The sequence below is a fragment of the Elgaria multicarinata genome, chromosome 12 (assembly GCF_023053635.1).
Source record: "Elgaria multicarinata webbii isolate HBS135686 ecotype San Diego chromosome 12, rElgMul1.1.pri, whole genome shotgun sequence".
NCBI lineage: Eukaryota > Metazoa > Chordata > Lepidosauria > Squamata > Anguidae > Elgaria > Elgaria multicarinata.
This window is the reverse complement of record NC_086182.1, coordinates 3,375,860-3,399,742: the sequence shown is the minus strand read 5'-3', so window position 1 is coordinate 3,399,742 and position 23,883 is coordinate 3,375,860. Positions and strand designations below refer to the sequence as shown.

The 23,883-nt window shown below is 44.3% G+C and overlaps 1 pseudogene; it reads left to right on the top strand.

Moving 5' to 3' along the window:
* The window catches only part of LOC134407578 (pituitary homeobox 3-like), a 35,356-nt pseudogene that overhangs the window by 1,677 nt on the left and 9,796 nt on the right, over window positions 1–23,883 (top strand).

The following is a 23,883-nucleotide window of genomic DNA, read 5'->3' as shown; positions in this document are numbered from 1 at the left end:
CTGCATACAATAGCACCGAAATGTTCCTATCCTTTAGGCGGGGTGGGAAGAAGTTATGACTAGTTAGGGTAGGGACAATATTATTTAAATATAGATTGAATAAAAGGGAAGCTAGCAGGCATCCCTGGTGAACTTTATTGGTAGGGATGGGGTCTGATAGATCACCGTCCGCGGAGGACCTCACGCATAAGCTAGAGTTTTGGTGCAGCCCCTGTATTCTCCTGAGTAGCCTCTGGTCAATGTTTAAGAGTGAGAGCCTCTGCCAAAGGCGGGGACGGTGCATAGAGTCAAAAGCCGCTTTGAAATCTACAAATGCTGCGAAAAGTGAGTGATAAGGAGGGGCCGTATATTTCCCAACTAGATGTTTTAGTAAGAAGCAGTGGTCTATTGTAGATCTGCCATTTTTGAAAACCTGCTTGTTCTTCGGCCAGGAGATTTTCATCGGCCACCCACAATTCCAACTTATCAAGAAGATGTCTTGCGTATAGTTTGCTGGAAATATCCAGCAGTCTAATGGGGCAATAATTTTTAGGCTCCCTTTTTTATAAATGGGCACCACTATTGCCACTGACCAATCTTTGGGAAATTTGCCAGATCTGTCGATTGTAGTAAATAGGGCTGCCAACAGTGGTATCCACCAGTGAGGGTAGTCCAACAGGAAGTCTGGTGGGATACTGTTCCTCCCCGGGGCCTTACCCCTCTTTAGCTTTCTTATCAGGGCGGCTACTTCTTCACAGGTGACGGGGGCCCAGCTATTCAACAGCAGATCTTCCTCCTGCAGAGGGGGTAAGCAGGCAGACTCGTCATAAAGGAGCGATCGGAAGTGGAGTTCCCATTCCTGAGTGGTAATAGCGGTATCCATAGTGGGGGTCTTAGAATGTCTTATAGTTGAGATAAGGTGCCAGAATCTGGAGCTGTCGTTGCTCTCAAGTGCTGAAGACAGTTCTGCCCATTTCGTACTAATATATTCCCGCTTCTTATCTCTGACTAGCATTTTGTAGTTCTTACGCAGTGCCAGGTAGGAAGGGGGTAGCGGGACTATATCCATATCTCTTAGAAGTTTATGTTGTTTGTTAATTTCCCTTTTGAGTTGTCTGCAGGCCCCTTCAAACCATGGGTTACCCGCCTTTAGCCTCTGTTTTTTTGGGTAGACTTTCCGTAGTAGCAGTGGCTCAGTTGCCGCTGTGATCTGGGCGTAGGAATCTATTACTATCTCTGAGAAGCGGTGTTTCTCAGGACCTGAAGATTCGCAGAGCGCCATAGGTCTTCCAAGGCTCTTAAGTCCACATTTGCCCATCTTCGACGGCATATTACATAGCTGCCTGAACTTCGGATTGCAGTTTTATTTCCATTGTTTTCCAAATCTTTTTTTACGTATCCCAACTGTACGATCAAAGGCTGATGGTCATTACACGGGTAGGTGTCAACCTTAAAGGACATTATCTCTCCTAATGCTGCTGGCGAGGCTGCAGCATGGTCAATAACACTGGCGCCTAGGTGGTTAATGAACGTGAACTCGCCTTTCCTGTCCTCGGGGCAGGAGCCATTAAGGACTATAAGTCCAGTTTGAAGAATCATTTGAACAAACCTCTTCCCTTGTATATTTATTGTTGAGTCCTTAGAATGTCTATCCTCTATAAATGGAAGGTCGTCCGGTATAAAGTAGAATAGTTGTTTTATTGCGGACCAGTCCGTACCTATCCGAGCACTGAAGTCACCTGCTAAAATCAGAAGAGCTTCAGGAAACTGAATTTGCAAGGACAGTAAATACTCAGAGAGATTCTCCCAAGTGTCCTCGCTATAGTGGGCCGATTTCCAGGGGGGGATATAAACATTTACCAGAATATATGATGTAGAGTTAATTTTTAAAAAGATGGCCAATGCCAGAGATTGTAACTTATTAATAAGGTAACTTTCACAGTTCAGAACTGATGAAATACAACAGGCTAGACCCCCCCATGGTCGCCCTGTGACTTTACCAGGAGTTGCAGGAATTGCATAAGTTTTATAATTGCTCAGGCAAATATCCCCAACACACCAAGTCTCTTGTAGGAGTATTATATCAAAGGATCTGAGGTAGCTGCTGAAGGTGGGATCGGTTTTTTTGTTGGCCCATCCTGAGATATTCCATGAGACACAATTTATTGGGGTTCGGCCAACTTTATTTTGTCAGGAGGGGTAATCAGGTGTTATCCGCTCTATCAAGGGGTCCATTTGTACAGAGCCATTTGAAGAAAGGTGAGCTTTTTGTGGTGGATTTGCCTTATGTTGGAATTCTGACACTGGGATCGCTGGAATGTTGATTTTGGCTACCACTATTTTCTGATTACTTTGTGGTATCTGTTGGACATTTTTATCGTTAGGAAAGGTCTTGGTAGCGCCTAAAGAGATTATGGGATCCAGAATATCATTACCTTTGAGTGAGAGGCTGTAAGGGGCAAGAGGCTTGGGCACTGCTCCCGATGAAGCCTGCTCAGCACCTCCTATGTTGGTGGATGGATAATCCAACACCTGAGACGTTAAGTCAATGAGCATCTCTGAGTTAGATCGGTCTGAAACTTTGCGATGACTAGTTTGAATTGTGGATGGTTGTATGGAAAGTTTCCTTCTGAGCACCTGCCTGATCAGTGGCGTTTGTAGAGTGGTTTTAAAGACTCTTCTTACCCGGACACCGAATTTGGCCAGCCGGTCGTTTGCTGAAAGAATTTCTCTCGCCAGTGCTGAAGAGCTAAAGGTTGCTACGCATCTCCCAAGATGGAAATTACCTGGGAGTGTAATTAGGGCACAGATACTCCTTGGATGAATTTTCATATTTAGCAGTACTGATCCAATTGTTTTGGATCTGAGGAAACAATCTGGTCAGAGGGGCCCTAGGCTGGTGGGTCTGTGCTTTTTTGCTCCTTTGATTTGTTTTGTGAGTTAGATTTACATCTTGCTCTGTTCTGGACCGCAGATCCTTAAGAAGCTGGAGTATCTCATCAAGTTGTTTTACGCCTTTAACGATGGGGGATAATTTATCATCATTATCTCTTAGAGTCCCGAAAATATTAGTAAGAGTTTTGGCAATTAAAAAGCTCTGGTCCACCATTTCGTCAATGATTGATTCCTTTACATTCCTAGGGTGTGAACCAGACGCTATTTGCTCTTCCTCATTTATTCCCAACTCACAATCCTCTTTTTCTCTCCCTTGATGCTCATCATTTTCTTCCGTTGAGGTGGCCAAGACTGCAAACTGATTTGTAGTTAAAATTGGGAATGAGGGGGAGCTAGGATTGTCGGGCAAGAAGTTGTCAATTTTTAATTGCTTTGAGAGAGGGAATGTTGGGGACTCAGGTTGGTCTCTCCTCCTCTTATTCTTGCTTCTCATTTCTAACAGAGTTAGCAGAATCGTTTAACATACAGAGATTGTAAACCTTTGAAAACCTTTACCGGAGAAGAGAACTAGACATAAAATTTAAATACAAACACAAACTAGTAGATTAGCAGCTGTGGTTTCTCAAGACGCCGGTGTTCTATCGGTGGACGTTTGCAATGAGTCAGCTAAATTTGACCTTGAGACGGCCAGCATATGCTACAAAGCATATGTGATAACCGAAGATAAATATAATATGCGATTTAAAAGCTAGAAGGTTGCTAAAACAATTAAAACAGTTAAAATTAGTTACGATAAACAGCAGAAGGAGTCAGATAACCAGCAAGTATGTCCTCTGCCGCAAGGTGGACCTTGCTGAGAACGTTCCACTATTGGGACAACCACCAAAAAGGCTTTTTTCCTTGTTGCCATCTCTTGGACTTCCCTTGGAGAAGGTATTCAGAGGGTAAGTTTCTTGAGCATCAACCCCTCACAAAAACACAGAAACCCTTTATGGGAGCCTTGTGAGGAGCACTGAAATGATGTCTGTGAACACTCAAGACCAGCTAAATCTATTCAATTGCCCTAAGGGCTGACAGTTGCTCAGGCTGATCAAGAGGTACAATTGTTAATTCCCCTGCCCATTTCATTTGTGTTATAGATCAAGCCCCAAATCCACAGCCACAGGAAGGCTCAAACCGTCAACCTCAGAGCATCCCAGTGGTGACTGCCAGCTCTACAGTGGGAGGAGGTCCTCACAACATCTATGGAACATCCATGCCATGTCTGAGCTCCGCCTGGCTGCAGCCTTCAATCTCAGCTCTGCCCGTCCGGCTGAACCCAGGGAGTGCCAGCACCTACAGCTCCCTGCCTCCACAAACATCTCACCTGCAGGGAGTTTTGAGGAATCAGAATCAGCTGCAGATTCCCAGCTCAGCAGTTCTTTACCCTCCTGCCCATGGGTGGGGAGCCACTGGCCACCTCCCTGGGCCGTTCTATGGGCCACCGACATCTCAGTACAGAGGCCTTCCCAGTGCCAGCCCCGTGGAGCAGCTGTATGCCCCCTCCCACCTCCATCCTGGGGCCAGTCTTCAGCTAGTGCAGATACAGCCTCCCAGGCAAGGACATGTCCAGCCAGCCTCTTTCCAGCCTCTGTACAACCATGTGACCTTGGCCTCCATACCTTTTAGAGAGAGGAATCCCGTCATTCAGGAGGACAGAGCTGTCCCTGCATCACCAGCCCCAAACAACAAAGTGGTTTTGGTTCTCAAAGAGGTGGAGCCACGAACCGTTGTGACACCTGCTCCAGACAGTGGGTGTTACGCAGCACCATCAAAACCCAGCAATGCCAGAGCAACAGAAGCAGGCTCCACAGGTATGGATGATCTTTGCAAGGAGTGCATTCACCTTCTGAAGGGTATCTCCTGTTGCTTACGTGCTTCTCCTAGCCATATAGTTACCAAGGTTTTTCAGAGGGATTTGTCCACACACTCCTGTTCTTTTATTTATTTATTTATTTATTACATTTCTATACCGCCCAATAGCCGGAGCTCTCTTTTCTGGAAGTTTTGGGGACATATTGATCTCTGGGGTGATAATCCAAACTAGGCCTAGCCAATGTGCCCAGGGACTGGCACATGTACTCTAAGATTCACCTCTGGAGCTTGTGCAATGTGACTGCCTTCTCTGGCAGATGGCATCTGTTGTCTTCTGGACAGCATTGAATGAGTTTCTGAGTGGCAGAATGCTTGAAAACTGGTATTCTATGGGAATTTCATTCTCTTGTTCCAGGGTTTGAAGCTTCACAAGGAAACGAGGGGACAGCATCAGAAATCATCCGCTTGACAGGTGTTCCGACATCTCAGGCGCCCCAGGAACCAGTTCTATTAAATCAAGCCCGAGTTCAGAACACTGCACTGAATGGTGAGAGTTGAAAATTCAGATGACGAGTCTCTACCCCAGTGTGGTTTGCTGGTTGTATGCCTCTTCAGGGCACAGTCTCACCTAACTTTTCCTAATGTCAGTTTCCTTTGGGCCTTGAGGAATGCAGCTCACTGAGGATCTCTATTAGGGGATGGAAAATGCGCAGATAATTGACAGGGACCTGCTGAACCCAACTAATTTGCAGGATTTCCCTTGCTTTATTTCCTTTCCCAATATTGTGTGTTTCTTTATTTAATGTTGAGATTTTAAAATTGACCCCCACCAGAAAGAGAAACACAAAAGGCATAAATAGGGTAAACTGGCAACAGCTTTATTAACATGACATAGTCGGCAACTAGAGGAAACAGCTTAACCAGCAGCTAACAGCTTTCCAGTCCAGGCCCCTTTATTTCAGGTGAGAGGTGGCAGAACAATTCTCCTGCTTTCCACCTGATCTGGGCGATTCCCCTCTCTTGAAGCCTCAGGGACACTCCCTCCCTGCCTGCACTGGAGCTGCCAGCAATACCGAAAGGAAGATGGCCCATCAGCCACATTAAGGACAGCAAGGCTCCCCCACCTCCCCCACAGCATGAAGTAGGTGAAAAGGGAGCTCACTAGATGCCAGTTGCAAGGCTTCCCAAAAAGTCCTGCTGAGCCCCAGAACCAGTGATTCCTCCCATGGTTCACTGCCTATGGAGGGTTGCGTGAAAAATGGTCTGAGGAGGTTGGAGGCAGATCGTCCCATGTTTCTGAGGGGAGACTCTTCAAGTCCTTGAAAAGTCGTCACACAGAGGAGGGCCAGGATCTCTTCTCGATCATCCCAGAGTACAGGACACGGAATAACAGGCTCAAGTTACAGGAAGCCAAATTGCGGCTGGACATCAGGAAAAACTTCCTGACTGTTAGAGCAGTACGACAGTGGAACCAGTTACCTAGGGAGGTTGTGGGCTCTCCCACACTAGAGGCCTTCAAGAGGCAGCTGGACAACCTCTGTCAGGGATGCTTTAAGATGGATTCCTGCATTGAGCAGGGGGTTAGACTCAATGGCCTTATAGGCCCCTTCCAACTCTACTATTCTATGGCTCTCCTGTACAGGGGGTAGGGGAATCCCATCCCACAGAGGACCAGTGAGCAGGTGGAGCACCTCTCTAAATTATGGGAATGTGAGAGTTGCTGACACTTTCTCTCAGCAAAGTAGATTCTTTCTCTTGTAATCATGGGCTTGTTCTCTCTCTTTCAGTGTTGGACACTCATCCTGGCGCACAGAGGGACCTGCAGCCACCTCCCCCCAGGCCAGAAGGTGCAGGCTCAATGGATGTGAACCAGCTTCTAGAACTGCTTAATGAGCTTCCTGATATTGAGCAGCTGATGGCAACCATTGAGCCTCTCCTTTCGGATTGCCTGTTCCCATCTCTGGGCCGTAAGGAGGAGGCAGAAGAGAAAACCACAGAGTCCTGCCTCCCAGAGGAAGCTGTGGAGATAGCAGAGTCCCAAAGAGTCAGCAGCCAATCCCAGGATCTCTTGGGATTGGCTTTGAGCACTCTGGATAGCACAATACCTGAAGAGACTCATATCTGTCTGCCAACTGGTCAAGAGCTGCACACAACCAATCTCCGTAGCTCAGATGACAAAGATTCAGGGGTGCCAGGATCCCAGCAGTCATGCCTCCGGGCACATGAAATGAATCCTAGAGTGCCCACAGCCTACAAGGGCTCAGCTATTGAGCTAAAGGAGGCCAGAATAGTACTAGTCCCACTATGTCAGCAGGAGAAAAAAATGGACAAGTCCATAGGGACACCCATCCCAGGCCCAATTTACATAGTTGATGATGGCAGCTCTCCAGCTGCAAAGCCAAAAGATAAGGGGAAAAACAAGAGGCTAAAATCTCAGACCAGTAAGTGCAAAAGTCCAGATGATGGAAAACTGAGCCATGAAGGGAGGCCGCATGAGGTTATCAGGAAACGAAAATGTAATGATCCCGGATCGAAAAACGTCAGCAAAATTCCCAGGATCTCTGTGGAGCCAGGAGCCAGTAAATTGAATTCTGATAAAAGCCAGTCCAATCATCTACCTTCAAAGGCACCCCAGACTAAGGGGAAAAGAAAAGTAGTTTCATTTGAAGGAGAATTTTTACAAAAAAGCCCTGGAACATATCGGGAGTCACATATACCTGAAGAGACCCATATCTGTCTGCCAACTGGTGAAGAGCTGCACACAACCAATCTCTGTAGCTCAGATGACAAAGATTCAGGGGTGCCAGGATCCCAGCAGTCATGCCTCCGGGCACATGAAATGAATCCTAGAGTGCCCGCAGCCTACAAGGGCTCAGCTATTGAGCTAAAGGAGGCCAGAATAGTACTAGTCCCACTATTTCAGCAGGAGAAAAAAATGGACAAGTCCATAGGGACACCCTAAGCCGTCCACCGCAACAGCAAGACCTCCGTCTAAACCACTTGCAAGGCCGCCACCGAGCTCACTATCCAAAGCACCACCTGGCTCCTTGCCAAAGGCCCCATCCAGTTCACTGACGAGACAACAACCAGCTTTACTGGCTAAGCAACTGGTACAGCCAGTGAGGAAGCCAGGGCCGAAACTGATGCTTGACCCACCATTCCTGCAACCATATGAGCCAAAGCCATCGTCCTCTCAGGTCTCCCAAGCTAGTGGGCGGAAGAACAACGACCCATCAGAGAAATGATGAAGCGACGAGCTCAGAGGGAGAGGGAGGAGGCAGCGCGCTGGACAATGGTGGGGCGAGTGCAGTTTTTTGTGGCGCGGGAGAAAGAAATGGACATATCCATTCGGTACAGCTACCCTCGGTGGTAATGAGCACAAGCGCCCCGCTTTATTGACCAGGAGGGCGAACAGAAGAGTCACTTCTTCATAATTTCCCTTTTTGCACTAAACAAAATAATTCTTAATTATGAATCTTATTGTTGTTTTTATTTAAGGGCCGGTAAAATGTCCGTATTTGCTTCAGTTCAGTATATTAAAAGCTTGAAAGCAGTATATTAGAAGCATTGGACTGGCTTCTATATTAGGACTTATTGTATGTTTATATCTCCTTTACATATTTCAGTGTTTAAATCTATAGCTGGGCTCCTTAATGTTTAGATCAATTTTCCTACTAGAGATCATAATAGGACATATAAATTAATATTTATATATGCATTTATTATTATTATTATTGTTATTTACCTTGAGTGCTTGCTCTATTGCTTTATTCAATTTGTATCGTTATGCCTTGTTTTTATTTAATAACACTTTTTACATTCTATGAATGAAACTTATTTCTACTACTTTTGAAGATCATTTTATATTATATAATTGTATATGTATATACACATAAAATAATATTAGTATTATAAAAGTATTGTTGAATAAAGTTAATATTATGATCTTTTTATATGCTTTACACTTAATATTTCCTACTAGTTATGTTACTTTAAACAATTTATTATTATTATTATTATTTATTTATATAGCACCATCAATGTACATGGTGCTGTACAGAGTAAAAAAGTAAATAGCAAGACTCTGCCGCATAGGCTTACAATCTAATAAAATCCTAGTAAAACAATAAGGAGGGGAAGAGAATGCAAACAGGCACAGGGTAGGGTAAGCAGGCACAGGGTAGGGTAAAACTAACAGTATAAAGTCTGCACAACATCAAGTTTTAAAAGCTTTAGGAAAAAGAAAAGTTTTTAGTTGAGCTTTAAAAGCTGCGATTGAACTTGTAGTTCTCAAATGTTCTGGAAGAGCGTTCCAGGCGTAAGGGGCAGCAGAAGAAAATGGACGGAGCTGAGCAAGGGAAGTAGAGGCCCTTGGGCAGGTGAGAAACATGGCATCAGAGGAGCGAAGAGCACGAGCGGGGCAATAGTGTGAGATGAGAGAGGAATTGCATTACAGGCATGAAAGTGATTCATATTCTAGGTTATATTTTAATGTATTAAAATCTTTATTTGTGGATTATGTTAAAAATGATAAAAGTAGTTAGATTTCTTTTCTCATGTTTATATTATGTTGGTATTTTATTACAGGGATGGAAGAGGTATTATTTATTAGTTTTATTTTATTAAAGAGCTGCTTGTACATCCCTTTACCTGTGTGTGAGCCATGTTGAATTCAATGGGAGTTACTTCTGAGTAGACAGGTATAGAATTTACCCATCGTTGTGATTTGCCCCCGCTTTGCGATTAGAATTTCAGTTCCTACGTCTACCTGATTAACCTTATTAGCAGGAATAAAAATAAGCTTACCATAGACTTCCAACGAGATAGACGTACTTACCCATCCTAGGATGTCAAGTCTGATTAAAGAAGACTTGCTGAAGTGTGTGTGTGGGTAGGTGGGGTTTGCAATCAATTAATTGATTAATCAGTCAAATCTGCATAATAGCTTATGACTAGGTCAACAGTTTTGAGGGGAAAGGATTCTCTTTATTTCTGATGATGCTATTCTATGACTCTGTTCTGTCAGGGATGCATTAGGGTGGATTCCTGCATTGAGCAGGGGGTTGGACTCGATGGCCTTGTAGGCCCCTTCCAACTCTGCTCTTCTATGATGCTATGATTCTATGATTCTATGCGTTGCAGCAGGTAGCGTTTCACAGGGGCCACAGTTATCTTCATGTTTGTTGCTTCCATACCTTAAAAAAGAATGGTCCTATCCTCATGTGAACACAAGCACCTTTCAATCCCAGTTGTGCTAAATCAGGAGTCCCAGGTTTTTGGGGCCTGTGGGCACATCTGGCCTTTGAAAAATGCTCTCTGTGAGTGGCTAGTTACAAACTGGATGCCGGAGGGGGAAGTGGCCAGTCAAAACACCTTGGGAGTGGAACTTTCTGTCTCATAAGAACATCAGAAGAGCCCTGATGCTGGATCAGACTGAGGGTCCATCTAGTCCAGCACTCTGTTCACACAGTGACCAACCAGCTGTCAGCCAAGAACCAACAAAGCAGGACATGGTGCAACAGCACCCTCCCACCCATGTTCCCCAGCTATGTTCCCAAATATCATTTTTAGGTGCAGTGACCAGAACCGTACACAGTATTCTAAGTGTGGTGACACCATAGATTTGTATAAAGGCAGTATAATACTGGCAGTTTTATTCTCAATCCCTTTTCTTATAATGCCTAACATGGAGTTTGCCTTCTTTACAGCAGCCGCACACTGGGTGGACATTTTCATGGAGCTTTTCCACCACAATCCCAAGATCTCTTTCTTGTTCGGTCACTGCCAGCTCTAATCCCATTGGGTTATACTTGAAGTTGGGTTTTTTTGCCCCAACGTGCATCATCTTACACTTGCTTACATTGAACCGCATCTGCCATTCGGACGCCCACTCTCCCAGCTTGGAGAGATCCCTTTGGAGCTCTTCACAATCCCTTTGTGTTTTAACAACCTAAAATAATTTGGTGTCGTTGACAAACTTGGCCACTTCACTGCTCACTCCTAATTCCAGATCATTGATGAACAAGTTGAAAAGAATTGGTCCCAATCCCAATCCCTATGGGACCCCACTATTTACTTCCCTCCATCGGGAGAATTGACCATTTATTCCTACTCTCTGCTTTCTGTCCTTTTAGCTTCATCACACCAGGGTTATACTGTGCAATCACTGCAAATTGCATGCAAAGGACTCTGAAGTTTTCCAGTTTATAATCTGCTTTGACCGTGAAGTACTCCCATGCATCCTACTTTAATTGTGCTTCATATATTAAAAAATCGGTCTATTTTGCTACCTCTTTAGGAGCGAATCTTTTATTGACTCCGAACGGCCACTGGGGGCGCAGGATGATTTGAAATGTTTAAAGTACAAATTAAACAAAAGCTTACATCTGCGTAAGTTTTAAAGCTAAAGACACCAAAATAGGCACAGTAACAGATATTAAGGAGGGCTTTAAGCATACCAAATTTGAATCAGATTGGGTCATCTGTTGATTTTTTATTATTTTTTTACATTTCTCCTTTCCTGGTATGCAAAGGATCTTAAGAGTGCTGCTGCCCGGGGTGTGATTTAGCTAACAACACCAATGACAGATTTACACTATGGGGGTAATTTGAGGGAAATGGGTACATGGGATGAAGACCTTAAAATACTGGGAGAATAAAAGGGTCTTCACCTGGCATCTAAAAGAATATAGTGAAGGTGCCAGGCGAACCTCCTTAGGGAGCTCATTCCACAGCCGGGGTCCCACAGCAGAGAAGGCCCGACTCCTGGTATCCATCTGCCTCACTTCCGTTGGCAGGGGCACACGGAAAAGGACCCATGAGGATGACATGAGGGTCCGGGCAGGTACGTACATATGGGAGGAGGCATTCCTTCAGATAGCCTGGCCCCAAGCCATTTAGGGCTTTAAATGTTCATACCAGCACTTTGACTCAGGCCCGGACCTGGACTGGCAGCCAGTGAAGCTGGAAAAGGACTGGCGTGATGTGGTCTTGTCGGCCAGTCTCTGTTAGGAACCATGCTGCCCTGTTTTGTACCAGTTGAAGTTTCCGGACTGTTTTCAAAGACTACCCCACGTATAACACGTTGCAGTAATCCAAATGAGAGGTTATGAGAGCATGGATAACTGTAGCTAGGCTATCTCCGTCAAGATAAGGGTGCAGTTGGTATATCAGCCTAAGTAGATAAAAGGTGCTCTTTGCCACTGAGTTCATTTGTGCCTCAAGTGACAGCTCTGGATCCAAGAGCACCCCCAAACAATGAAACCGATCCTTTAGGGAGAGTGCAACCCCCTTCAGAACAGGGTGAACATCACCTAGCAAGACAGGCGAACCACCCGCTAACAGTACCTCCGTCTTGACTGGATTGAGTCTGTTTATTGGCCCGCATCCAGTCCATTCCCGTGCCCAGGCACTGGTTCAGAACATCCACTGCCTCACCTGGGTTTGATGAAAAGGAGAGGTAGAGCTGGGTGTCATCCGCATATTGATGACACCTCAACCCACATCTCCAGATAACCTCCCCCAGCGGTTTCATGTAAATGTTAAACAGCGTAGGGGATAAAATAGAGCCCTGTGGAACCCCATGGCCTAAATGCCATGGCACAGAGCAATAATTCCCCAGCACCACCTTCTGAAATCAGCCATCCAAGTAGGAGTGGAACCACTGCAACACAGTGCCTCCAACTCCTAGCCCAGACAACCTATCCAGAAGGATACCATGGTTGATGGTATCGAAAGCTGCTGAGAGGTCCAAGAGAATCAACAGGGTTGCACTCCCACTGTCCCTCTCCTGGCAAAGGTCATCCCACAGGGCGACCAAGGCAGTTTCCATTCCAAAACCAGGCCTGAAGCCCCATTGAAATGGATCTAGATAATCTGTTTCATTCAAGAGTGCCTGGAGTTGTCCTGTAACCATCCGCTCAAGCACCTTGCCCAGGAAGGGGATATTAGCCACCGGCCTGTAATTGTTAACATCCTCTGGGTCCAGGCTAGGCTTCTTCAGGAGTGGTCTAATTACTGCCTCTTTTATTTATTTACTATACTTGTATACCGCTCCACATCCAAAAGATTTCAGAACAGTGAATGGCAGATGGGATATACTGCAAGACGTCTGAGTTTAGTATCATTCAGAATCTGTCTTTTCTGACGCACAGAAATTCCTTACCGTCTTCCTCACCTTACCTGGATTAGACCGCATCCAGTCCATTCCCAGTTCCAAATATTTCCAGAACTTCACTTGATGCCCATGAAAAAGGAGAAACAGAGCTGTGAGTCCCCAGCAAATGGAGGATGCTGCAGCCTAAATCTCCGAATGACTCCTCATTTGGTAGTTTCATGCAGATGTGGAAAGCACAGGAGACAAGAAGGGAGTTAAATAGCAGCCTCCCAGCTCCACTTTCTCAAACCAACCGTCCAAGTGGGACTGGAACCACTGAATTACAGCCCAACCCATTCCAGGAGAATGTGCAGGTCCACATTCCCGGTCCCTGTCTTGGCATGTGACACCCACCAAGGTGATCCAGGCAGTTACCATGCTGAAAGCAAGTCCTGAAGTGGATCACAATCATCAGTTTCATCCAACAGTGACTGGATTTGCCTGGCAACCTCTATGACCTCACTGACGTGTTAAGCCTGTGCTTGGACTATACCACTGTAGATTGTAGAGGGTTGGGTAAAGGGCATTCTCACTGGCTACAACACTTGCATCAGAGAACTCTGAATTCCATAGGAATTTGAACTATTTTCACATCACATAAGATGAACAACTTATCCAGGGCTAAATCTCTGAATTACCCCTCACTCGGCATGTAAATGTGGGAGACGAAAAGGTCCCCTGTTGTATTGTGACATCACAGGAATGGAGATATGACATCCCATAACCAGGTCTCAAGCCAGATTGAAATGGATCTAGATAATCTGTCTCATCCAGGAATCCCTGGAGTTGAGAGGTTTGTTGGTACCACTTTATTCCAGAAAAGGCTTTTTAACATAAAAAGTTGACAAATTTAAATCAAAGCAAAAGGGACTTTTGCCTGCCTAGCATGACTAGTTACAAAAGAGGGCAGGGCTCTTGCAGCTTTAACAGTTGTGATGAAGAGGGACTTTCACCAGGTGCTGCGTGCATACAAGTGACACTTGCTGGAATTCCCTTTTCAGTGTAACTGTTAAAGATACAGGAGCCCTGTCCTCCTTTCCATATGGTCAACCTAATGTATCCAACCTTTTTATAATTTGGCCAATTTATAGTTCTCACCAGATAGATTCACCATGCAAAGCTTGAGGCAGCTGGGACAAATCATCTTGATTTTGTAGTGACTGAAATGTTCAGCGCATTCTCGTTTGCTACAGTGATTATATTGGGGAACTCAGAATTCCACAGCAATTTTATCTATTTTCACATCAATATCACACGGACATTAAATGAAAATGAAAACACCTGCACCAATATTTATTGGGAGTGGTGGTTTATTCTAGGGCAGAATGAACTCTAAGTTCATGTGGGCTATGAACTCACAACAGGTCCAGCCAGGCTGCCATCCAATGGAGTATTCACCCTACTCACCCTTTATCCTCTGCAATGGCTTCTGTTGCAGAGGTTGCTTAAGTCAATGGAGAACGTGTACCCCAATGGCAGAAAGATTAAAAACTGCTTTTCTACAGCGATTTCAGTCTGCCATGTTGACTTCTTGGATCCTCTCCAGAGCTCCAGTTTCTCACTTATAGAACTATGTTCGTTGATGAGCTTGAAAAGTGCACAACCATGAATAAACTTACCTTGAAAGCGACCCACCACTGAAGTCCACCCCAAACCCCATCCTCCAAATGGATATGCACAATCTGGTGCTTTTGGTTTCTCCCAAGTGTACATGCAGAACAGCCACTGGTGCAAGGGCCTGCCCTACTTTCTCAAACGCTTCTGCCTCTGGGCTGGTCCATCTCAGTTATGATCAGCAGTGTCAACTACCCCACTGGAAGCAACTACACAGGTTTCCTCTGTGATGTGTACACAGAGCAGAATGTGATGTGTACACAGCAGAAAGACACTGGGAAATGGACTTGTGCAAACCTAATTGAAATGAAAGGGGACAGGTGCAGAATTTCCTGATGCACTGGGTTGCAAGGGTCAGACCTGTCTCCTTCCTTATCTGCTGCTCTTGATAGCACCCAAAATTCACCTCCTCGCCTTCCCACATATAGGCTTGGTTCTGAATTGGGTACACCTTAATCCTCCACTCTTCTCCATCTAATTGTAAGATTACTCCTGGGTTTACCACCTTCCGGCAAAGACTGATCACCCCAGAAGTGGAGGCAAATTGACTAGCAGTGTTCAGCCCAAAGATTCTGTATGCTCTCCAACGGCCAAGATACTAACAGAGGTCTAAAAGGATTTGAACAGATCATGATTTCCAGACTTGCTTTACTTTGGAAAACAAACTCATCTGAGGTCATATTAGCTTTCCTACACTTTGGTTCCAGACTTCCCAGGAGCCCTTGCAAGAAGGCAAGAAGTATCTGCTGGCAGGCAGGCTTGACAAGAACACCAGAGCTGCCTCAAACCTATTTGCTCATCCTTCACTTACCCTTCATCTCTTTTCCAGTACGGCCTTCTCCTTTCTTTTTTCATGCCTGCTTGGCTTTACAACTTTCCTGGCATTCCTGACCCTGGTAAAGATCATATTAACTCTCCAAATTATAGGCCAATTTAATCAATGAGGATGCTAAAATATTAAATGCCAATTCTTGCTAATGGACTTCAGCATGTGATGCACACATTGGCCCTGTTCAGAAGACACCTTAAACCACGGCTTTAACCACAGTGAATAAGGCTTTTTGTCTTATGAACAGGGCCATCAGGGCAATCCTGATCAAGTAGGATTTATTCACCAAAGGCAGGATGCAGATAATTTAAGGCTTGTAGTAAATATGACAGATAATAATAATAATAATAATAATAATAATAATAATAATAATAATAATAATAATATGGAATTGGCAACAGTTATTTCACTTGATGCTGAGACTTTGGGCGGAAAATGGCTTCCTGAAGGAATTTTTGAAATGGATTAGAATTTTATCTCTCTGTCCTGCATTATGAGTTATGACAAATGGAATTCTTTCAAGTTTTTTTCTGTTTAGAAAAAGGCAACAGGCAGGCTGTCCATATATATATATATATATATATATATATATATATATAATGATCTCTTCCACACTAGAGGCCTTCAAGAGGCAGCTGGACAACCATCTGTCAGGTATGCTTTAAGGTGGATTCCTGCATTGAGCAGGGGGTTGGACTCGATGGCCTTATAGTCCCCTTCCAACTCTACTATTCTATGATTCTATGATATCCAAGAAATAAACTCAATTTAAATCAATTAAAAGATTTAAAGCCATTTTAATAACACCCACACGTTGTCATTATTAAAAGGTCAGTCTCTGCTCATCCTGCCCTCTTCATCTCCACCATATGAAGGGGCAACACTCATCCCACAGAGAGCAATCTCTGATGACCTTGAAGTCTCATATCCTATAACAGAAGAGCCATGATCAATCAAGGATGGAGGAGGCAACGCACTAGAGACTTCTGGAGCGGAACAACAAGAACAACGAAAAGGGTCTCCGTTACTGAGAGACTAGTGTCTCACTCTATTGAATAGGGAAGGCCTGAGGCTATCTAAAGTCACCTGGTAGGATCTAGCAAGGTCATTTCCACTTTGGGTCAGCTGTCCTCACTGATGCACAGAAAGAAAAAGGAGGAGCCCTCCCAAAAGAAGAACAAGCAAGCGGAGAGGACCTAAAAATGTGACGAAATGTAACATAATTACAGGAATCACGACTGTAGTTAAGGGCCGTCAGTAAAACGAGCATTCCACCATGTTAAATGGAATTGCTGGGGGGTGGGTTAACCTAGCAGCCTAAAATAAAAAATATTTCAGGAATCTTTCTGAAACGCGGGTACTGCCAGAAAGAAATGCTGGCTTTACATTCCCTGCGCGTTTCAGGGAGATTCCTGCAATATTGAGGGCTGGGTGGGAGTTTAAAGCAGAAAATGGGGGGGGGCAGTATGTCTGTCCAGATCTGCTTTGTTTTACTTCCTGGTTGGCAACCTTTTTTTGCTCACTTATATCGCCAAATTGGGACCCTTACCTTCCAATCCATTGATGGGATTGTGTTCCCCTGTCCTCCTCATTGATGGAATGGCCTTTCTTTTTAAAATATCTGCTTCCATTGATTTTTTATTAATTTATTTGCGTCCAATGTTAGCCTATGGGACTCCGATAAGCTCACGCATGCGCCTCAGGTTCCAAGGAGGGAGGGAGGGAGTGGGAGAGAGTCTGGGAGCAAGCAAGTCCATCCTCTGGGGGGGCAGGGCCTCCTTCTAGCACCCGGGCCTGCAGCCGCGCAAGAAGTTCACCTCAGCTGGGCCCAGGCTTCCTCCCAGCGTCTCCGTCCCCTCCCTGCCTCAACGAGGCCTTGTACTTTGCCTGCAAGATCGTGCAGAGCAAGTACAAGGCCCCATCAACGCTGAGGGAGGGGGCTGTGGGACACATTCTGGGACTTCCTGGAAGCGTTCCCCCCCCCACTCCTTGCCTAGGCCGAGGGGAGGAGGAGGAAGAAGAAGAAGAAGAAGAAGAAGAAGAAGAAGAAGAAGAAGAAGAAGAAAGCTGCAAGCAAGCAGGAAAAGAAGCAATTAGAAGGTGAAACTGAGGCGGCTCGGTGGGGGGGATGGTGGCTAGGTGAATGTAGGGGGATGGCTGCTTAAGAGCTTTATTGCACCAGCGCTATACCTTGCAATCACTGCAAATTGCATGCAAAGGACTCAGAAGTTTTCCACCTTAAAATCAGCTTTTATTGTGAAGTACTCTCATGCATCCTGCTTTAATTGTGCTTAATTTGCAAAAAAAATTGCAATTTCCCCCTTAAACTCACATGGTGGTTTGCAAAGGATTGCTGCAAAACAACAATGTCTAAAGCTGGTAGCTCTGTGCTGCAGCAGCAGTAGCAAGACAACTGCAAGAGCAGGTACATGGGTGCTGGTGTGAACTGTATTTAGCTTGCACGCTTGAAAATTGTACAGATTCCAGCCTTTGCAGTGTTAATCTCGAAGTCTTACTGGGGGAGTTTGGGTGTGTGTATGGATAAAACTCTGTAAAAATATTTCTCTTAAGACATTGTCAGGGATGTCTGTCAGGGATGCTTTAGGGTGGATTCCTGCATTGAGCGGGGGGGGGGGGGTTGGACTCAGTGGCCTTGTAGGCCCCTTCCAACTCTGCTATTCTATGGTTCTGTGTGTCTAGATATTAATTTTAAACAGTTTTAGGCTATTTGCAGTTCCATCCTTTTCTATTATAAGTAAAATGATTCAGACTTTCTTTTTAAAACAAACAAAAGCAGGCATTAGTTTGCAGCAGAAATGTCAGTATTTAGAATCATAGAATAGCAGAGTTGGAAGGGGCCTACAAGGCCATCGAGTCCAACCCCCTGCTCAAGGCAGGAATATAGTGGCAATTTCTTTCTTTTCCACTGGAGATTGTATTAGAACCTCATCTTTGCTTAGGTGAAGGAAAAGCAATTAAGTTAAAATAATGTATTTATTTATTTAAGAACTTCAATTTTAACTGTGGCAATATTCGTCCTTCAGGAAACATTACTTCATAGACCACCGTGATCCTTCTAGACTCCCTTTGCAGCCTTTTTTATTTTAAAGATTAAAAAAAAAGGCTGTTTCTCTAAGGTTTGAGAAGGCTTTCTTTAAAATACAGTCTTTCTTTAAAAATAGGACACTTTAGACATGTTTGAGCTCTGTAGAGGAACCATACTTGTCCATAGGAATCCATGGCAAAGCGCTCTTTGTGATCTGAGGAACTGAGTAAGGGAACCCTGGAGACAATTTAAACTGACCAAAACCCTATTCCCCCTTCTGAAGAGGTCTGGATCACATCTCTAGAAGCTGGCTTATCCGCTTCCTAGAATTTGGGATTGTAAAGATTACCCCCTGATTAATTTATTTGTTTATTTATTGCATTTACATACTGCCCCATGGCCAAAGCTCTCTGGGCTAGGGTGACCATATTTTGGAAACCAAAAAGGAGGACAACATGGCCGCCCCATGGGGGTGTGCCCACCAACATGTCCAGCCCCCAAGGGGGCGTGCCCACCAACATATCCAGCCCCCAAGGGGGCGTGCTCACCAGCATGTCCAGCCCCCAAAGGGGCGTGCCCACCCAAACATGGCCTTGGTCACAGGTCTGATTTCACAGCACACAATTAAGACAGACCTGTTCTACATTACATCTTAATGTTAAAATCATAGAATAGCAGAGTTGGAAGGGGCCTACAAGGCCATCGAATCCAACCCCCTGCTCAATGCAGGAATCCACCCAAAAGCATCCCTGACAGATGGTTGTGCAGCTGCCTCTTGAAGGCCTCTAGTGTGAGAGAGCCCACAACCTCACCAGGCAACTGATTCCATTGTCGTACTGCTCTAACAGTCAGAAAGTTTTTCCTGATGTCCAGATGGAATCTAGCTTCCTTTAACTTGAGCCCGTTATTCTGTGTCCTGCACTCTGGGAGGATCGAGAAGAGATCCTGGCCCTCCACTGTGTGACAACCTTTGAAGTATTTGAAGGGTGCTTACATGTCTCCCCTCAATCTTCTCTTCTCCAGGCTAAACATGCCCAGTTCTTTCAGTCTCTCTTCATAGGGCTTTGTTTCCAGACCCCTGATCATCCTAGTTGCCCTCCTCTGAACACGCTCCAGCTTGTCTGCATCCTTCTTGAATTGTGGAGCCCAGAACTGGACGCAATACTCTAGATGAGGCCTAACCAGGGCCGAATGTAGAGGAAACAGTACCTCACGTGATTTGGAAGCTATACTTCTATTAATGCAGGCCAAAATAGTATTTGCCTTTCTTGCAGCCATATCGCACTGTTGGCTCATATTCAGCTTGCGATCTACAACAATTTCAAGATCCTTCTCATTTGTAGTATTGCTGAGCCAAGTATCCCCCATTTTGTAACTGTGCCTGGAATAAATCACAGGAATAAAGTATAAGTGAGACATTCAATGTATCTGAAATTAAGTTCACTCATTCCTACTTCTGTAGCTTTTGCTGTACGTTGAAGCTTTTGCTATACTGTGTGCTCAGCTACACCAAGAAGGGTATTCCACTATGAAAGCAGTATATAAAAGTCAGGAGCCACACTATTACTTTATAGAGGTATTCAACTAGAATAGAAACCATATGCACAGTTACAAGATGGGGGACACTTGGCTCAGCAATACTACAAACGAGTAGAATGTTAAAGAATGCTACATAAAACAACATAAATCTGAACTATTATTATTATTATTATTATTATTATTTATATAGCACCATCACTGTACATGGTGCTGTACAGAGTACACAGTAAATAACTAGTAGCAAAGTCTAATAAAGACTTTGGTGTTTGCAAACCAGCTGTTGCTTCCTGATAAGCAACCTGTTCATACCAGAAAAACTTCAAAAATAGAGCCTCCAACGGCAAGAAGAGTCTACCTCAAACCTGAATTAAATTTAAAAATTAACCTAGTTTTCTCTCTAATCTATTAAATAGTCTCAAAGTGCAGCCACCAGAGAGTAGACAAAATTACACGCACTGGGTAGACCCTTGTAAGGCACAAGGAGAGCCCCTGCAAGACAGAGCATAGCATTTGCCTAACTAAAGCTGAGAGTGTCCTTTGCTTGCAGTCCAAAGAATGGACTGTAAAGCCCCCTGACTATTAGCTTTTTTCAATTGCAATTACTCAGTCAAGCTTTGCACAAAGAGCACCAGTAACTTTCAGAGTAATTGCTTTAGTTTTCTTTATTCTAGCCAGCCATGCAAGTATGTTTAAAGAATAAGAAATGCTGCCACCCCCAAAGCCCCCTGATTGAAAGTTTCACTCAGCTTTAACTAGCCCTTGGCAGCCTAGCCGGACTTTATACTGTTAGTTTTACCCTACCTTGTGCCTGTTTGCATTCTCTTCCCCTCCTTATTGTTTTACTATGATTTTATTAGAATATAAGCCTATGCGGCAGGGTCTTGCTATTTACTGTGTACAGCACCATGTACATTGATGGTGCTTTATAAATTAATAATAATAATAATAATAATAATGATAATAGCCAAGAACATGTGCAGAGTAAAAATTTAGCCTCTAAATCTTAAGGAGAAAAAAAAAGATGCAGATTCATATACATAGTTATTGATTTGTTATTGCTCTTCATCCAGCGATCCACGCCTCTTTGTAGTTAATTTCCTATGCAGGTTTTTGCAAACACCATCATAACCCTAAAGAGATGCAAGAAGTCTTCTCAGAAAAGTAATAATGAAAGATGGAACCCAGATGAACTGCAGTACAGAAGACCAGAGTCCAGATGACACCAGTTGCAAGAAAACTTGCTTTTGAAGAAGCTCTAGAAATTTCAGTCCCATCAAGAACTGATATCTCAGCTGAATAAAAATAGAACTTTGAGTGAAATTGTTTTACTCCTGTATAAAGAAAGATGTGCTCTCTTCCAATTGTTGTTTTCCCAAAACATTTATAGTGTTAATATTGTGAAGTTTACCCCATGCTTCCCTCCTTAATAGCAAGTTTCTTTGTCTATCCTAGTACATTCAACTCTTCTTCCATTCCCTCCACCAGCTAATCACCATACATAGGCAGTCACACATAAGCAATAAGCAAGAATGAAAGAATCATATAAAATGTGTTCCCCCACCTCAGAAAGAATATGTTTAAGTTCCACAGTTTTTATACTGTCAGTAGTATTGTGTATTGCCAGATTATCACTTTTGTGTTTTCAGCATGAACATGTTTTTGCAATACTGTATCCTGTTTTAAGGATAAATTCTAATTGGCTATAAAGTCTAATTAGAAAGAGTAGTGACTATGATTCTAGGCCAGTGAAATAAGTCTCCAGTTCCAACCTGTATAATTGTTGTGAAGATGCCACCAATAAGATTGGTTTGTCATCAGTGGGGGGAGTGGTTACGAGGCAGCTCCTGTGAGCAGGATGGACTTTTTTGTACACGGGTCTAAAACGCATCACGTAACAGCCTGCAAATGTTAGCCATGGAACAAAATGGATTAAAGCTTGTCTTAGCTTGTTTCAACTTCAACCAGACATAACAGTCAAAAACAACCAAGAAAAACACACCTACATTGAAATTGCAATACCTATTCTGAATCATTAAAAGACAACATGACTTGGCAAAGCCCATCATGTTCATCTAGAAAAACTACCACAAGCAAGAAAAGAGAGATAGATGATGATGATGGTGGTGGTGGTGGTGATGATAATAACAACCCTGTTAATTTTTTAAAAGTTTCTTTAAGAAGGATGAACAATTGTCAGCCACTGTTACAAAATATACGTCATGCCAATTATAGTAAACAAATTGGAAAGGAAGGTCTATGGGTCTAAAATGCATTATTTAATTGGAACTCACAGAAAACTACAGCCACCCCCACTGCAAATATGCACATGCATTCATTTAGTCAAACAACCAGGCATCCCATTCAGACATCAATACACTCACACTGCCAGCACACGTGCATGCACACACACACTCAGCATCACTCACTCAAAAAATATGCATACATGCATTCACTCAAAGACCCCATGCACTCACACACAAACTTCAGTCTCTTACCTCCTCCTGTTGCTGCTCCTGCTTGCTGCTGCTTCTGCACGGGGGGGGGGGGGGCTGGAGGCTGCGTTGCTGGAAGTTCCTGCACGCAGCCCCCAAGCACTCACTACCCACCCCACGCGGCGGCCATCTTGAATCTCACCCAAACTCACGCGAGATCTCGGCTGCTGGCTGGGTCCCAGCCAGCTGCCGAGATCTCGCATGATTTCAGGCGAGATTCAAGATGGCCACCACCACTCACTAGGGAAATTTAGGCCTGGTAAGTTGGGGTTTATTAAGGCTCCCCCGGCTTCCGTTGGGGCCGGACAAAAGGGGGGGGGAAGGTATTTCCAGCCGGACGCAGATTCCCCCACCCCCGTTTCCCGGGCGTATCCGGACGAATCCGGACCTTTAGTCACCGTACTCTGGGCAGTTTACAAAAGTTAATGAGCTCTTCATTCTGAAACATGTTGGGCATAATAATAATTAAAATAATACATTGAAAATATTTTCTCTTTTTGCATCCTGTTACTGGAAGCATCACTGGGGTAGATGAAGAAATAAGGGTGTAATCTTATGCATGTTGAGAGGGGGTGAGGCCTACAACTGCCAGCATGCCCCAACCCGCAAGACTGGCTGAGGAATGCTGGGAGTTGTAGGATTTTTCTTTTCTGTCTAAAAATGCATAGGATTGCGCCATTGGGCCAGGTTCAGATATTATTTAAACCTTATATTCAAGTAATGAGGTAAATGTATTGTAAACCACCCAGAGAGCTTTGTCTATGGGGAGGTATATAAATGTAATAATAAATAATGATTTATTGCTAGTTTTGCAAAAAATATTTCATGCCAACTTTTTATCATGGGATGTCTGGATCACATTGTCAATGGAATAAGTTTCTAGGTGTTCAGCTATACATTGGGGCACTGAATAGCTGCTGAGAATAAGTTTGATACAATTCTGAAAGTTACTGTACCGTTTCCACCCTTATAAATAAATGAACAAAACTGTCATAGCCCCCTGAATCACAGCAATTCATTTTTAATCATAGAATAGCAGAGTTGGAAGGGGCCTATAAGGCCATCGAGTCCAACCCCTGCTCAATGCAGGAATCCACCCTAAAGCATACGTTACAGATGGTTCTCCAGCTGCCTGTTGAAGGCCTCTAGTGTGGGAGAGGCCACAACCTCCCTAAGTAACTGGTTCCATCAATCTTCTCTTCTCCAGGCTAAACATGCCCAGTTGTTTCAGTCTCTTCATGGAGTTTCGTTTCCAAACCCCTGATCATCCTGGGTGCCCTCCTCTGAACCTCTCCAGCTTGTCTCCATCAGTCTTACTATATCAGCTATATTGGAACATTGAGAGAAAATGGCTGCCTCCTCTAGCAAATATTGTCAGTGTCTTTTCGCGGGTGGGTTACTCTAAAGCCTCCGCCTCCAACCCCAGCGTCCTGGCTTCGAAGCCTGGAGCGGGCGGTGAGTGAAGGGAGGTAAGTGAGCG